A 17661-nucleotide genomic window follows, 5' to 3' on the forward strand; every position below is an offset into this window, starting at 1 on the left:
CACCATAAATGCACTGAGACAAGGGGTGGGATCCATCACACCTAACTTTAATCATTCAGGCACATTTTTTTGTCATTAAAAAGAAAAGGTATTTACAAGGGGGAAATCACCTGGTTGCTCTTAACCAAGTGCAAGCTGTAGGTTATTTGGCTGCTTTTAGCCATCCACCTTTTCTCCACAGTTCTTGTTAAGGGAGTTCCTCTGTCAGCTGTCTTGATCCAAATGATTGAAAAAAAAAAAGATAGAAAAGGGAAAAATAGTTTTCAATTCACCCAAAAATATCATTAGCTGGTAACTAATCACCAGCAAATGCACCAATTACAAAAGACTTGGATATATTTGCAGCAAGCTATGATATTCTTTCTTAAGAAGAAAGAAAAACAACACTTACACATAGCACACAGTCTGCAGTTCTGGGTAATCATCATCTTTCTGTCAGCTGTAGTCATGACTGGTAGCTTTGCCCTCAGTGCTGTCAGATGGATAACCCCTTAAAGCTGGAAATAAAAGCTAGGTATGGGCCTCAGGTTATCACTTTTGATTGGAGGGGTGGAAGAGATTTCTCCAGGTGCATACTGGAAGTAGGACTGTGTCTACAACATAATGGTAAGTCCTGTTGTGGTCCTTTTATATCAGATAAAGTACAAACCATAAGCTTTCCTCTATGTTCTGAGCATGGCACTGAGAGAAGGGCTCTGGCTACTGCTTCACGCTGCTGTCCCTGGTCTTTGTGCATCCCTGTGCAAAGGCGGCTTTGTCTGTGCCAGGGTGGGAGGATGTGCAAGGCTAGTGATCCTGGGAGAGTGCTATATGTCATAGTGTGTCTGATACTGAAATTGGGTCTGAATTTCAGAAGGGGTTCATGGTCTGTGTCAGTGATGACCCTCATGTGAGAAAGAGGCATAGCAAAAAGTAAGCAGGAAAGAATGTGTCTGGTTTGAGCTATTAGTGAACTGTGATCCTGAAGAAGTGGCTGGCTTGAGGTAAGGAAGTGCTTTTGGGGATTTTTAGGTTTTTTTTTCTGAGAGCTTTAAGCGTGTAATTCTTGTGGTTTCTAACAGTGAAGTTACTGTGGTTAAACAACTCCTTCACAAAGCCCATATTGCTTGCTGTGTGGAAGGTAGAAGTTAAAAGATACTGGAAGGAGATAAAAGTACAAGTCTAGAGAGCCAGTAAAGACTCTAAGGCAGTGCGTAGGGGTTAAATACTTCTTAAACATTACTGTCTGGTGTCTGGAGCAGACTAGAGGTATCTTGTATCTCAGGGAAAGGAAGCCAGCAAAATGTCAGATCCTGGAAACACATCTTAAAAATCTTTATTTAAGTATTGCCCCCTCTCAGCTGGCTCAACAGTACATGATCCTGTTGCAATAGAGTAGTACCCCTACCAACTGGTGCAAGGTTTGAGATTTGACTCCTTTCATGTGTTTTCTTCCTTCTTCCTGAAGAGTCAACCCTCCTCCCTGAAGCATCACAAGGCTGGGCATTGATAGTTTATGTCTGTGTAATGATGAGTTAAGGGTGTGAGAACAAGGACGCTGTACAAACTAGACAGAGCTTTTGTCAGATGAGTGACTGGTACAAAAAGGCCGAGACATCTGTTCCCAGTTGCTTGTGTGGAGACAAACAAAGCAAATCAGGAGCTCTTGTTGAATGAAAACATGTCCTTCTTTTGAGCTGCTCCCACGCTTATTTACCTGGAGCGTGGAAAGAGGCAGAGTTGCAGTGAACTGAGCTCTGTGTCCTAGATGATTGGGCAGTGAAAATAAACAGCTTTCACAGTGGCTTTTCCAGTGTGTATGAGCACAGCGGCACGTTCCCCTCTTTGGGACATTGTGTCACAGGCAGGGACGGCCACCACTCTCCACTGCAGAGTTGCAGGATGTGGGAAACGATTGCACTTGGCAATGAGAAACTGATTCCTGTTTCAGAGTTCTGTTAGTCCAGGCTTAGTAGATCCACAAAGGTGGCCAAAAGGTTACTGCATGGTGAAAGTTGGACACCAAGCTTTCGTTTAGGCAGCTAAACAAACAAACAGGATGCGTAATGTAGGTGGCCTTTGCAGAAATCCAGCTTCTCTATGGATTTGGCTCTTCCAGAGTATTCTGCCTAGTGCAACAGCTACAAATGCAAGCCTGTAGTCTCAAATAACAACAGGCTTAAACAAACCAGAAGTCTTCAGAGACGCAGCATTTGGGTTAATGCAGGAGGATGATTTTGCATGGGATTTCTTGGTGCCATAGCTGTCACCAGCTAACCACTGGATCTGTGGGGTATGAATGCATGGCTGTGACCCCACTTTTTGATTTGCCACAATGCATGCCCAGCTTTTCAAAGTGGGACTACTGCTTTTGCTTAAAGTTCAGTCCTATAAACTGCTGGGACTCGGGAGCTGATTCACAAGCAACTCAGTTTTCCCTGCAGCAGGATTGCCCAGACAGCTGTGGGATCACTGGGGAGATAAAATTATTCCATTTTGGCAAGGAGAGCCGTAAGTCAAGTTGCAGGACATACCTGAAGGCTCATCAAAGTGATTTATGTCATCAGGCTTGTGCTGATGTCTTTCTAGTCACTCTGAAAGTCTTCCCCTTCTGAGAGTGGGGATCACTGTTTTTTCTTCCCCATACTGCATCAAAGAGAGGAAATCTGGATCTGGCAGTCAGACATCAAGTTTATTTTGCAAGCATTGTTGCATAACCAGCATGTCTGCTGGAAAGCACCACCTACCAGTGTTCCTGAGATATGGCTGTATCATTATTGCCCCCTTTTTAAGGGGAGGGAAATTAGGAGCTAAAAAAGAACAGCGCTGGCTCAACTGGTGCTGGACTTCGGCTGCCGTGTCCCATTTCAGGACATTTTGTCTTCCCATATGAGACAGTCTCTTTTCCTGCAAAGACTCCACTGGCTTCAGTCTGACCTCAGGCAAATCCTCTTCTGCTTCCTTTTGTGTAAACGTGGCACAGTGATACAGATCATTACAGGGGCCAAAGAAGGCACCCGTCTATGTTTTATAACTCTGAGTCTTTATTCTTACTCAAGGCACACACACAAATATTTAATTCTCACTTATTTTTAGGTTTTGTATGAATTTTTCTAGGAAAAAAAGCCTGAATATCACCACAAGAGTGGGATTGGGTTTATTTTTTTCCTTATTAAACTTATCTCTGGTTTTGCCATAGGGAGCTGGCAGGTTCCAAGGCCTGTGAAACCTGGCTTTGGCACCAGAGGGCATGCTGAGCTCCACAGCTCACTGAAGCTGCTTGAAAAGTTTCCACTGAAATTAGATTTCAAGGGAAACTTTTTGCTTTCTCTTATGCATTTATTTTTGCAAGAAATAGCTAGTTTCTTCTGAAAACTTTGGGAGGAATTTCAGCTAAATATGGGCAAAGGGGGTGCAGAGCTTTCTTAGCTTTTTCTAAAGCTGCTTGGACTGTTACTGTAAAACCTACAGTTTCTCCTGTTGTACTGTTCAGAGCAGATCTAATTGCAAATCTATGTGCTTTGTGGATTTTGTGACCTTATCCCCAAGGGAGAACAGCCTGAAAGAGACAGTGGGGCAGCATGAGGCTCACAAGTATGAGAATGATAATCCTCTTCATGGGAGTGCTCTGACAGAGGGGGATGTCTGAGGAGAAGCTATACCATTGGCCACTAGTTCCAAGGGAAATGCTGGAGGCAGCCAAAGAAAACAGAGACATGAATGCAAGCCATGCTCTCGGAGGGGTAGGTGCGGAGACGCCTGCTGCGGGGATCCCAGCTGATAAGCAGGCAGCCGCACACAGGCGAGCGCACACAGGCACGCACACACGCAGCATCAGGGACCTGAGAAAATCCAGGGTATTTTTCCACAGCAGCTGCCAGTTGGCAGCTTTAGAAGTACTTTGTATACATCAGTTGATGAAGGTTAAAGCACTCAGAGAGTCGTCATCTTGCAAGGTAAGAGAGGAGCACGCCTCCCTTTCTACGAGCAGAAAGCAGAGATTGAAGGCCCTCCTCTCAATCAATACTCCTAAGTGCACAGTGATTAGCTACTCTGCTTTTTCCAGTAAAGCTCGCTCCCTGCGCATCCTCATAAGCTCATTTGGGATGAAGGGAGCCAATGTCGTATTTCTGCCATGCCTGGGCACAGACAGCATGAGTGGCAACGCTGGGAACAGCAGCAGACCAGGAGTCTGCCCACCGAGCTGGTCAGGCTTCTCTCACAGAGCCATATGTGTCTGCTTGCAGGCAAGGAAGCAGGTTTGTGCATAGCCACATGTGTGCAAGAGAGGGGACACACAAGGAATGCTTTGGTTAATACCAGCTATGTTGTGAACTCTGGGAGGCAAGGGCTGCTTTTCTCCAGTCTGGCACTGCAGCAAGCATCTTGGCTGCTTTCCACAAACAAAAGTAATAGTAAACCTTATCATGGATGCTGCAAGCAGAAGGAAAATGGAGTGCTTAGGGCCAGTCAGACTCTTCAGCCTCTGTGGAGGCTGTCAGCTAGTCCAGTTGTGCTCAGGGCTTTTTCCTTTTAATATAGCCATCTGTTCTGCTCTCTAGGGGTCCTGTTCAGAGCCAAGTGGTTGTGTTGCCTTCAATTCATATTGGATAAACCCCAGAAAATAAGTCAGGGATTCTTTCCTGGTACCCCAGCTCTCCCCGTGCATGGTGGAGATCATTCCCCTACACTTCTGTGACAGGTCACTGCTCAAGGTAGCAGAGGGATCAGACACTGTTTGGATGAGAGCTCTCAAACCAAAAAGTTCCAGGAGCTGAGAGCCAGTGCCTCGTCAGAAGTGGGAGCCTGGGTGGTAAATAGCAGGCACAGATCCTGTGTGCTTGCTAAGCAGTTTTCATATTCTCTAGTCTCACCAAACTCCTACTTTCCATTTGCTTCAACCACCTCCTGCGTCTCATCTCACACCCACAAGCAAGCCTGGTGAGCTTTCTTGGGCAGAGATGTCACAGCATGATGCAGCACTCAGGACCTTCATCCTTGACCTAAGGGGTGCTGAGGCAGGACACTACTATCATTCAAGGAATGAAAGTGTGGTTGGGTGAGACTGCCTGCACAGCCTCTCTGATTTACCCAGCTGAAAGGCTGGCCTCATATTCTCACTACAACCTCTTTAAATGAGGTCACACAGCAAAACCTAACACCACACAGAGCTGAAGGGTTGGAAGTGGGTAGGGAAGCCAGGCAGTCCCCTGGCTGTGGCTGGCAGGGGGAGCAGAGCCCCATGAGAGCTGGGGTGCCTCTCCTCGCCCTTGCCCTCCGGCTGACACGGCAGTCTGTTCTGTTTCCCAGCTGGCTGCGGCACTCGCAGCCTGCAGAGACCTGCTTGTCGCATCAAGTGTGCATGCCCTGCTCTCCTTTTCTCCCTTTTCGTGCTTCTTCTCATCTCTTATTCATCCTGCAGACCCTTTCTGCCCCAGTCTGCATTTTCTGTTCAGCTCCTCCTCTCTCCATACTTTCCTCACCCTGTGCCTTTCACCTTGTCTTTCTTTCACAGTTCTTCCTGCTACTAAGCCCTTCTCCTTCATGCACCCCCTTCCCTCTGCTGTTCTCTTTTTTCTCTCCCGGTGTTTTCCCCATCTGGCACTCTGTGCTGCTGTATGGCAAGTTTCTTGAATCCGTTCACTCTCAGATGCCACTCACAGCTTCCTATGCTACAGGGCAACATAAATTATGTATCACTCAAATCCATATTAAACTTCCTCGTTAAATGTATTTATGATACTGAATTGAAGGGCTCCATGAATTGACTGGCAGGCTGCAGGGCTGAGCTGGAATAGGAGGTCATTTTTCTTTCCCAGGTAGCTGTGGATGAGGACAAGATGGGAAGGGCAGTGGCACTGGTGGAGGAGCCTCCATTCATGGCTCAGAAGCACTTAGTGGGTTTGGGGGCTGAAGAACTGCTTGGCACCAGCAATTACAATGTGCTGATGCATGATCTCTGGTTGTTGGACACGAGCAATTGGGTGTGTATGTGTGTGGGGGGAGAGCTCTTTGAATGTATGGAATTGGGAGTGCACTCCAAAGGATTAGTGGGAACAATTATTTTCAAAGCTAGGATATAGAAGCTGGAGCCTATTCAAGTCACTAGTGTTTAGCACCCAGAGCAGTTTTGTTTCCAGTGTTTTGGGGAGGGAGGGGAAAAAAAGGCAAGGGAAGACTAAAGCTTTACAGGAAAAAAATTAAAAGTAGGTTAGCAGAGAAAATGAGTTTATAAAAAATGGAAGAGCAGCCGGGAGGCACAACAGTAACTACTGCATTGTGCTAACAAAGCTAAACATGTTAAGATGAATAAATCTGCAAGCTGGATGGCTTATGGCCCAAAATATTAAGAAAATCTGGGCCTGATCACAGGCTGCTGCCAGATCCAAAGAGCAAATGTGTTCATATAAATCATTTTAATACAAAACATTCCTAAAGCAAGGTCCTAAATTTGAACTTCTTCCACGTTGAAGGGTGTTTGCATCCAGTGCTGAGGGGTCAGGTTGATTTTTAAAACTAAGGGAACATAGAAACAGCTGTACTGGATCAGACCAAAGGTCCAGCTCCCCACTGACTCTGGTTTGTAGCAGATGTGTAGGGTAAAAAAAAAAAAAAAGGGAGTCTTAGCAACAGTCCCTTGTGCTGTGTTCATTCAGTGACCTGCAGCTCTGTACTGTACACAGAGCCATCCAAGCCCTGGTCTGATGCTGGTTTTCATGTGAGGAGCCCTGAGGTTGTCATTTGCTGTGTGACTTGGGGAATCCTACTTGCTCTCTCTGGATGTTAGTTTCACCTGTAAACTAATGTTTCATATGTAAACTAATGAGAACACTTACATAGGTGATGTGTAAGGAGAAAGATGGCTAATATCTACTGTAGAAGTACAGCATATGCTGGTGTTATGTATATAGTACACATCATCTGAATTCATCATGCAGGTGAACCTGATGCTGTTCAAATTAGGCAGGTGATTTTCTTATTCCATGGGGTCTTTACATCTTGTAGCATTTCCCAGGCTAAGCATCACCCTAAGGATGTGGAGTTCAGGTTCACCTGCAGACTTAGTTTGACATATGTGCCCCTGGTCACCCTCTGAGTGCTTAGGGCTCTCCACAGAAAGGAAGCTGTGAGAGTCTGGGTGGAAAGACGAGAGGACATGACTGAAGGTTTCAATAGAGACAGAGCTGATGAAATCACATCCATAAACAGTGAAACTCAGGGGGTTTGGTTCCTCTATTATTTATAAGGCCTTTCATCCATAAAGCATTTTTTCCAGTTTCATGTGTACTAACACTCACAATGTCTTTGTCCTGCGGGTGAGTGTCTGTCTCCTATTGCAGTGCTCACCAGCCTCTCCTAACAGACCCTACTGATTTAGTCTCACCTGGGTGCATAGTATTCTCTTTCTTCAAAAACTGCCAGGCTTAATTTCCTTCTTTGCCAGAAAGCTGAGCCAGTATCTGGATCTAAAAAGGCTGAATCTGCTGATTTTCTTCAGAACTGGCACACTGAGTTGTGTCAGTTTGCAGCTGAGCATCTGGCCTCATGCCATCAGGAGAGGTGAACAAAAAAAGGTGTTGTTGCTGATCTGAACTTTGGTAAATCCTTAATCCCAGTGTTTGTATGGTTTTGTTTTGGGTTTGGGGGTTGGTTTTGTTTTGTTTTCCAGGTTGGCCAAAGTAGGTATTGACTACAGAAACTAGCGAGGTAGTAACTGGGGTTACAGGGGCAGGTACTTCTAGTCAGCAAAGCACTTCAAGGTAATGAAGTCTGCAGAGCCACAGCTCAGGTCTGTGCTAGGCTACTTGGGAATGCCTCACTTAGAAACAACATCAGCTGTCACTGGGAAGATTTTAAACACATTAGGAGTGCTCTAACAAATAGCTGTTGCATTTTAACACAAGAAAATGCAAAGTGATGCATGGCTATGGTAGTTCAGATTCAATTAGTGTTAATGCTGTTCCATTTAAGCTCTGTCTTGCAGGGCTGCCTCTTGACTGGTATCCTGCTGTGCCAAGGAAGGCTGCTACTGCCTCACCAGAGCTGGGGCGATGGGTAACCTGGAGAGGATGTGAGGTGCTGTGCTCGAAAGGAGCATGGCTGTGTTCTCAGCATACATGGTAGCAACCTCTAAGAATCACTGAGCATATCCATGGTGTCTCTCCCAGCCTAGTTGAAGAACTGACATGTTTGTGTGCTCTGGGTTTAGTTCTGCTTTGTCTGGGGTGAAAACGTTAGCATTTCTGATTGTGGCTTGGTTATTGTCTAACAGAGGCTATTGCTCTTGTTCTTGGATTGATTATGGCAAGTCATTTAGCTACATTTTGAGGGTTTTACTGCTGCTGTGGTTGAAGCGGACAAGAATGGGACTGTGTGGGTAAAGGCGCTTCTAGGAGTTGGAGAAGTCTGAGCTTGGCTCTAAGCTGTTGTGTAATTTCTGGCTCGGATTCTTTGCAAAACTGAAATAAAACTGTTCAAATTCTCATATGTAAGAGCTTCCCAGCTCAAGCAAATGCCTTCTTTTTATTTTTAATGTGTACAGTAACTAGCACAATGGAGCTCTGCCCTCAGTCAGAGCCTTTTACCCTAACTCTATTAGAGATAAAAAGTAGGAGGTTCCTCAAAGCTAAACTGAATTTTCAGTAGGATTGATTGTTAATTTGTGCAGAGCATTTACACATGTAACCATCACCCAGGTTTTAATAAGTGAACCAGTTGAGGAGCCAAAAGGGAGCATCACAGATCACTGGGAGATGTCAGAGTACAGAACGAGATCAGTGTCCTACACTTGTGTCTATTCCATTCGCTACAAAGCTTCACCTACCTGACAGGAGTTATGGATGGCTACCAGCAGCTAGAATCATTCATTTATTTCAGGGCAAGGTGTGAGGCATAGCTAATTTCTAAAGTACCCACAACAGGACTTTTTTATCTCCAACACTTGTTGTATCAAACCTTCAAGGTGTATATTCAAGTTTCTTAATTGAGTATGAATTCATGAGCTTAAACTAAATATCTCCTTTCAGTGATAAACCATTGAGCTGTTTAGGCATGCATTGCTTCAAAAAGGGTTGATATGAAGCAAGACTGAATCAAGAAGATACATGAAACAAATTCCACTAGTAAAGGCAACTGTTTTTCACCTGTATCCTATGTCCCATTGGATATATCTGCTTCTTAGGCGTCCTCAAAAGGCAACGAAGAAAATTGAGCTCATGTATGCAAGTAAGCTCTTGAACGTATAAGTGATATCTATGAAATAGTCTGCCAATCCAGTGGGAAACATACAAGTTCAGAGTTTTAAAGCAGTGGAAAACACTCAGTGAAATACCTTGGAGATGCCTAGAGGTATGCCATTCAAGCAGCTAAGGTTAAACTTTTGTCCCTCTGAAGCCTGTAAGGAGGTAATGTGCTGAATACAGCAGCTTTTTTTCTCCTCTCCTCTTCTGGAAAAGATTTGTCACTGTAGTTCAAGTCAGGAAAGAGATACCTCAGTTGCAAAGGGAGGGGATATGTCCCACAAGGCAGGGATGCTATTACTGTCTGATTCAAGTGGCACCCAGACACCTCATCACATTATGGGTGTTTCGTTATGACAGGCACAAACTTGCTTAGGAGCACACAGGCAGCCTGCACAGAAATAACCTAGAATTTGATCTAGTTTTCTGACAGATGCAGCATTACCTCCCTTCTTTCAGACTGCAGCTTGCTGAGTCTTTGCCTACCATTGGAACCAAATAATCCCACCCTTTGTCTCTTCCTACCCAGTTTTCCAATTCTCATTGGTATATCTAGTGTCTTTGTTCAAGGGGGATGCAGACACTGGTTTGGAGGCACTATTGCAAAGCAGATGCTCGGGGTTCTCTGCAGTCTTGCTGCTGTTAGGTGAAGTTACATGAATCTGAACCAACCGGAAAATCCAGACAGGGTCAGGGTAAGTTTTGTGTCAGAACCTGTTTATTTGGCCATATGTGACAGAAACCTGAAGCAGCCAGAACCTTGAGGTAGAATCACCTCACATCAAAGAGCAAAGAAACCTCTCTAGTCTGTAAAACTGGAGTTATGAGAACAGTCTGTTAAGCTAAAAATGGGGTAAATAATTAGAGAAATTGTTGGGTGAGACACACTAACTTTTAAAACACAGTGTCTTTGCACAGTGAGTCTATTCCTTCAGTCTTGGTCTCCCTCCCAGGAAATTTCATGGACTACCTGGTGTGTATAAACCTGCTGGTCTCCTTAAAGTCCCCAGGACAGCCTTCTCGCTGATGCTCGCTGAGTTACTTGCCCTCTTTCCCCTACATAGCCCTGTGGCATGTGCTTCGGGTGTTCATTCCCCTCTTCTAGAGCCTTCTGATAGCCAAGGGAACAGCAGCTGGCACAGAGCATCCGTTCTCCCACACCATCCTCAAGCGGGGTAGTGTGTCCCAGCTATGCCCTGTTTACTGGAGTAGGCAACTTACAGCCTCTGTACAATAAGTTGGAAGTACCCAGGCTAAGCAGTTATGGCAGCTGCTGCAATTAGTGTAGTTAAGCCCCTACAGAGGCTCAGCTCTTGTAGGGAACCCACCATTCACAGGCAAGGTGTTGTCGCTAGAGAGCACTGGGGCCAATGGACATAGCTAACTGGGTCACTAAGGAAACCCTTCCCACATATGGAACAAAGGAAAGATCCAACACAACATCCTTACAAAACCCCGGGTACAGGAGGAAAATCTGAAATCAGCGTATATCTAGTATCGTGTTGCTTTACATGGGTTTAGCAACTGGAGGAATCCGAGTTGGGAAACTCTGACTCTATTGTTCCTATTAATAATTTAATTGAAAGCTGGGCCAAAGCCTTGCCTCAGGATGTACAGTAAAGCTCTGGGAGGAGATTTAAGGTGGTTATATAGTGGAAGGTTTTCCTTGGTAATTAGAAATATTGAGTTTGGCTTTCCCTTGCCCTCCTGGAGGAATTTCAAGGGTGGGGTCATCCTGTTGTTTGGGTTTATAGCTTGATATGTTGACAAAAGTATTCATAGGATGAGGTTGGTTTTCCTTTTTCTTTCCATTCTTCAGTGCAGCTTGATGGTGCTGCAGCAGCTAATCATACTGAATTCAAGGCAGTAATATAATGGGCTATAAAAATGGTATATGAGTATGTTAAACATAAATGATGAATTTCTGTTGGGCAGAGATCAGAATTGAAACAGCTGGTAGCTGTATCTCCCATTTCTAAAAAATGGTACTGTGACTTCCCTGCCCAACTTCCACTGGGTTCAATGAAAGTTAAACAGTTAAAACACTTATCTTTTGCCATCTCAGCTTATGTTCACAATGTTAAATTAAATTATACTCCAGTAGTGTGGCTCTGAAAGCATCTCCATTAAGATACTTTGTAAGATCAAAGGGGCAGAATTGAAGTGCCAGGATCATAATAGTAGGGTAACAGGTGTGTTCCTCTTGGCAAACTGAATTACGTGGTTAAAGCTAAACTGAGATCACCAGGTCACTGGCACAACAGAGGAATTAGATGAGACAATCTGCAACTTGCATTTCAACTGTGGGGTGCTGGAGAAAGGAAGGCAAACTCATTTAGGAGAAATCAGTTAAAATGTGAAGGATGAGGCATGCAGGAATACAACAGAAAAGGAAAGGATCCCTGCTGCTTTTGCTTTTTATTTGCAAGTTGCTTTGTGTTGGTGCCTGAGGCTGAGTGGGGAGTGGATGCAGTGGGAAGGGCTGTTGCAGCTCTGTCTCACTCTGGTGGATGTTCCAGCCACCTCAGCTACCCCTACCTGAGTTCAAAAGCTCCGCTTTGACACCTCAGGTCCCATGTCACAGCACCCAGCTGTAACTTCTACACCAGTATGTCTTTCTAAAACCTAGGATCTTCTCCCAGGATTTACTTCTAGGAGGGTGGCAGGAAAAATAGGCCAAATTAGATGAGATAACCAGCAGGTGGTGCTCAGTTGTAAATGCAAAAGGTTGCTCCGTTGTTAAGATGGTAGCAAGAAGTTTTGCAGTGCAATCAGTTATGCTATGCCTCTGCTAATATGCTAGCAATTATTTCCAGTGGATTATGAATTTAGATATAACGATGACTAAAAGGGGTTATATGCTTTCTAGGTAGAGCCCTAGGTTAGGAGCTGTTGCAAAAGCATGTTGTATGATTTGGAAACCTCTCTGACCAGCTGCAGAGCAGGCATCAAAGTCTAAGGGCAAAGAGTTCGGAAAGCATAATTGTTTGGTCTTCAAAGATGCCTGATATAACTTACTAAGATAAAGTGCCACAGGAATCCACACAGTCAAAGAAATACGCGGTAACTGTAGAGTGCACTCTCCCTCCTTTTCCCTCTATTAATCACCTGATTTAGAGTTAACTTAGTGCTTTTATATTGTATGAAAACAAAACACAAGGCCCTGGACTAAGTTGTGACTGGAAGATAATAGCAAGCAATGTTTACAAAAAAGCCCAGGAGGGGAAGCTCTGTAGAAAGAACTACTTCAGAAGTTGGTCATGCATGTAAAAGTGGCTCTTACTAAATTTGCTGTATATTTTTTTAATGGCTGCTTTTGTTTAATCCTAGCCATAGGTTGTATTCTTTTGTATATTGAATACCAACCACCTGACACACTCTTCCAGTAAAGTTTCTTTTCAGGTAAAACAGTCTCACCTGCATTAACACTACATACCTTAGATGTCAACAGTAGTCTTCTAAAGTCTTAAATTCCTCTTCCTCACACCCCAGGAAAGACACTGCAGTAGGGTTTGGGCAGTATTATGTCTTGAGCTTTGTTTCTCATGCAACTGTTGCTGTGGCTGTTCAGTTTTATGTAAAAGCAATACTAAATGTCAGATAGTGGCTTAGAAATAAAACTGGCCTTGGCCTAAATCCTGTGCAACCTCATTTACTGATAGTGTGCAGAATGTAAGCAAGCATAGACTTCATTCTTCTGTTTCAATTTTTAAATCAATGATCAGGGCAATTGTGCTCTGAAGAGAGTGTTTCTGTATAGCCTTAAACTGTGAAGGGCTGCTTGCCTCGGATGTGGCAGCAGAAGGAACACATACCATCACTTTCTACCCTAAGACATAGATGACAGCTTAGGGAACAGCATCTCAAAACCAGACTGTTCAAGTGTCCTAAAGAATGGGGTTTGATGCTTGAAAAAATGTTGAGGGCTTTCTAGATTATTAACTAGAAATGAGTTAGTAAGTATTCATGGGCTGCTAAGAAAGTTCATGTGGCTGAAAGCATGCCCTGCAAACAGCAAGTATGTATAGAGAGGAAGATCAGATTGCTGGCTCCTTCCTAGCTAGTGGAGCCAAGGTGCCTTGCACGGGTTTGTCTCTGATAACAGCAGTTGGGTGCATCAGACCTTGTTGTTGTTACCCATCCAGTCCAACATTCTGTCTCAGACTCATGAAAGCAATAACTGACCAATAGATCTTCCACTCCCAAATTAGTAGTGGTCTTCCTAACCATTAACCTAAGTGTTGTTCCTCTTAATGAGCTCAACAGGGCTGGAACTTCTAGTATAACCAGTGGGAACTCCTCAGCCACAATACTTTGCTTAGGCAGCTCTTCCAGGCTACAGTGCAGCAAAATACTGCTATCTGAAAATTATACACTCTGAGGCCTTTCTAGTCAGTTGAAGGAGGTAGATGGAAATAAACTGAGCTTCATTATGCTGATATATCTAAAGTGTCACAGGAAGTGCTTTGCATTGGGGAACCCAAAGCAACATTTAAGCAAATGGCTGTGGAATGGCCTTTTGGCTGCAACTAGCTTCAGCCAAGGACCTGTTTGATGTGTACCTGACTCAATGGACACCTGTGTTTCTGTTGAAAGCTGTGTGGAAGAAGCTTCCACTGACCTCCCTGGGGAAATAGGAGCAGACATTTAGTGGGCAGTGCTGGGCTGTGGGTGTCTGTCCAGGAGCACCGATTAATAACTCCTATTGGCTTTGGTGGATTTGGCACACTCAGTATTTCTGCAAGTCAGACTGGGTTTAAATGCATGTGAGGCAATCTTCTCTAGTGTGATTAATTAAGAAAGATACATTTAATTAGGCTGCAGAAATAAATTAAGAACATCAGAGCCCAGTTCAGCTGAAGCCGTGCTTGCTTTGACGACCAAAACAATGCCTTTGAAACAGTTTCCTGTGAATTAACCTCATCAAGGAGTTTCCCTATGAAGTATCCTTGCTAACAACAGAACTACGGGGGGGGGGGGTGTTATATCAGTGCATTCGAGGAAAAAAAAAGAAAGAGAAGAAACCCCCCAACACACACAAAAACCTCCAAACCCACATTAGATTAGATAAATCTAGAATTGATTACTGGACACGCCTAGTAGTTATGGAAAGTTTAGTTAGTGATGTCTAAGATTACAGCAGCAACTACGGATGCTCAAACTGAATGAAATTATCACCACTGACAAGCAAGACAACTCTGGTGGACATCCTAATGTCTCATAGAGGTAGCATCACTCAGATGCATCATATCTTAATGTAGAACATGAGATGAACAATTCAAACTGTGGCCAGGAAGGAATTCAGAAATGGTCATTGTCTCTAGCCGTGCTGCCAGCTTCACTCCAGCTGCTGATATGGCACCTGCACTTTTGAATTTGTATCCTCTTATCACTGACGCACTTGAGGGTTTGGCAGGTGATTCATGTGCCCTGATTCACAATTCTTCCTGGGTGAAGTTTGCAGCAAAAGGCATTATCTTTCATGTTGTATGCATGGGGAAAGAACAGAAGCCGTGATTAGATTCTTCCCTAGCATAAATTTTCTTCACTGTGACCTACAAACTTCTGCCTGTGAAGCTGGAACTGAGATCTTGTTCTGTCAATTTACACACCATCTCTTGCTTATCTCTGGGTGGTTTATTCAGGTTATGGATTAACTGAGGCAATCATTTAGCAACACCCTGCTCTCTACTGCTTCCAGCCCAACTTGGTACAGCTGCATGACGCTATGTGGGGCTGCACAGACTTACTGACTTAGCTCACTGCTAATTTAGGCATCTCCACAGCCTGCTTTCTCTCTGAGCTTTCTCTTCTCCTTTATACTTTTGGTGCTTGCTGTCACAGCCTGGATGCAGTAATACCCTGCTACAGCAAAACATCAATTATGACAGTTAGTAGAAAATCAGGAACTGACTCTAGATTTCTTTTTTACACTTTTCTCTTTTTACTTTTCTTTTATCCTTGTGGAGAAGCTTACCCAGGGCAGAAAATCCCAGCAGCTTCTCCCTTTTCAGTTACTTTTGATAGAAGAGCCATGGAGTGACTCCATAGGAGGAGGAAATGACCTGCAATAATCATCAACTGTCTATCCAAGGACTCCCAAGACCAAACCAAACAAAGCCTCTCAGCAGTTCTCAGAATGCCAGCACAGTTGGTGGCTTTGAAGTGCCAGCAAGAGCTGTGCTGGGGCATCCTCTGTACTCTCTTACGGACACCAGAATGAGAGCCGCAGGAAGAGTTCACGTAGCAAAAGCACTAATTCTGGAGCTTAGGTTCTTCATGCAAGTAGATTATCACAGAAGTGGCATTACTGTCCTGTTCTGGGCCTTGAGGTGCTGTGGGACTTATACATAAAGGCTTGGGGTCCCAGCCAGACTCCACCAGCATTAATGGAACACGTAATTGATTTTTTGGTGAGGTAACAAAATACATCCTGCAGCCCTGTGAATAAAGAAGGGTCTATTCACTTAGCAAGGCAGGATTCAGATGCACAGAGTCTTGGGGCACCTCGGAATGATCAGTAACTTTCCCAAAGGCAGTTTACGCTATCATTCTGAATGTTTACCTTCACAGTACAAACAAAAAAAGAGGTGTACTTATTGATGGGGTAAACAGGTACACTTCTCCAAAGAAACCAGTTTGGTTAGTCAGCCTGGGTGTTGACAAGAGATGGAAGGAAATAATTAAAAGAGACTGCATAGTAGGTATGATAATTAGCCATGTGGTTGGTACCAAACAATAGAGGCTTATGCAGAGCCTAGGGAATGTGGAGAGATAATTTTACCTTTCCCAAACAGGAGGGCATCAAGCTGTGCTTCCCTGCCTGGGAAGTAGGTCAAGAGGAAGTGCACTTTCAATTCATATTCATCTCATAATTATTTCACGTACTGAAGAACAGCATTTCTGTCAAGGGGGAGATGCCTCTGTGGCCAGTCTTATGGAAAAACAATCCTCCACTCAAAGAAACACCATGCATATTTCACGCTTTCAGCAGCAGCCCTGCCTTCCACGTGAACTCTCATTGCACTTCTGTTAGTCCTGACCTTGCCAAGCTTCACAGTCACTCCAGACATCATCACGAGTGGATCCACACTGCCGGATCCTAGCACAAGAGTACACTGCTGCACATTTGCCAATAGGACTCAAATCAAGATTTGATGTGCTGTTGCTCCTGGAACTATAGACGTCTTTCACTGGTGCTATTGGAGAAGCAAGTGGTCCTGACAGAAACCTTTGTATTGGGATATGTTAAGCAGGAGACCATTAAAAATATCTGTTTTGGTTTTGATTCTTAAGAGGGGAAAAGAGAATACTTTAACATGCATTTGCTTATTTTCATATGTAACAGAGTATAACTTAAGTTGGAAAGTACCCTTGGAGGTTTGTCCAACCCTCGGCTCAAAGCTAGGCTACTTTGTAAAGATACTTCAAGTTGTTCAGGGTCATATCACTAAAGTGTTAAATGGATAGAGTGTCCAAAACCTCTCTGAGCAACCTATTGCAATGTTTGACCACCATCATAGAGATTTTCTTTTTCTTAGAGGTTTCAAATGTGTACTTTAAAGATGAATACAAAGTTTCTGTAAGGATAAATCTATATTAGTCTGGGTAGAGAACAAGTGTTGTGTAGTCATCTATAGTACCTTTTCTTGGTATATATAAACTATGTTTCTGAAGTAGAAGAGAGACTTTCCAAGGAAAAAAAAAAGTAAAAAATCAATCATTTATGCTCAATTTTCCCCATGATTTAAAAGAATATGTAAAGGAACAGCATAAACAAAAAATAAATTAAAAAAGCCAAGGAAGTGAATTAGAGAATGATGACAACATGATGGCTCTCATTTTGTGTTCAGTTATAGAGAAATGTAAATATGAGATCAAATACAGCCACTCCAATTTGACAAATCTTTTGTATGTTAAGAAAACAATATACATAGGATGTCAAATACTACTCTTAAAAAGCACATTGTTTTCAAGCTGCAGTGTACAATCTCCACATATGCCACTTATTAATGTTTCTTTTTTTTAAAAAAAAGACCTGATTTTAAAAAAAGAATTGCCAACAGCACAGAAAACCAAATCTGCTGCACCAAATCATTCATGTTCCAGATCTTTTTCTGCAGTAAGATACTCAGTAGCTATTTCTATTCCCTGCCCCAGTTAAATGTTCTTTTTTAATAAATCGTTCTTGGTTTCACCATAACTGAGAAATAGCTGCAGTATTATTTCATCATCATGTTTTCAAGATAACTGTATTGAACTCCACTGGATATAGGACACCATGGGTTTTAATTTAGTCTGGAAAGTTGAGACTAATCCTTTATGTTAGTTTTTGCAGCTAAAGAAGCCAGTAAAGTCTGAAATAGCTGAACCTTTTCTCATCCAAGTTTTCAAACTTAAAAATGAGTTAATAAGAGGAGGCTGGTTTGGTGGAAAAAAAATC

The 17661-nt window shown here is 43.5% G+C and overlaps 1 protein-coding gene and 1 long non-coding RNA gene across 2 annotated transcripts in view; one reads left to right on the top strand and one right to left on the bottom strand.

Annotated features, from left to right (window-relative positions):
- The window catches only part of NINJ2 (ninjurin 2), a 48764-nt gene that overhangs the window by 4798 nt on the left and 26305 nt on the right, over positions 1–17661 (bottom strand). The window lies entirely within an intron of this gene.
- On the top strand, positions 35–17421 carry LOC134162459 (uncharacterized). The gene is made up of 2 exons (XR_009964333.1): positions 35–606; positions 15191–17421. It is a non-coding gene; the product is annotated as an uncharacterized LOC134162459 (long non-coding RNA).

The sequence above is a fragment of the Pezoporus occidentalis genome, unplaced genomic scaffold (assembly GCF_034315485.1).
Source record: "Pezoporus occidentalis ecotype Australia unplaced genomic scaffold, CSIRO_AGI_Poc_V1 ctg19, whole genome shotgun sequence".
In the NCBI taxonomy this organism is placed as follows: domain Eukaryota; kingdom Metazoa; phylum Chordata; class Aves; order Psittaciformes; family Psittacidae; genus Pezoporus; species Pezoporus occidentalis.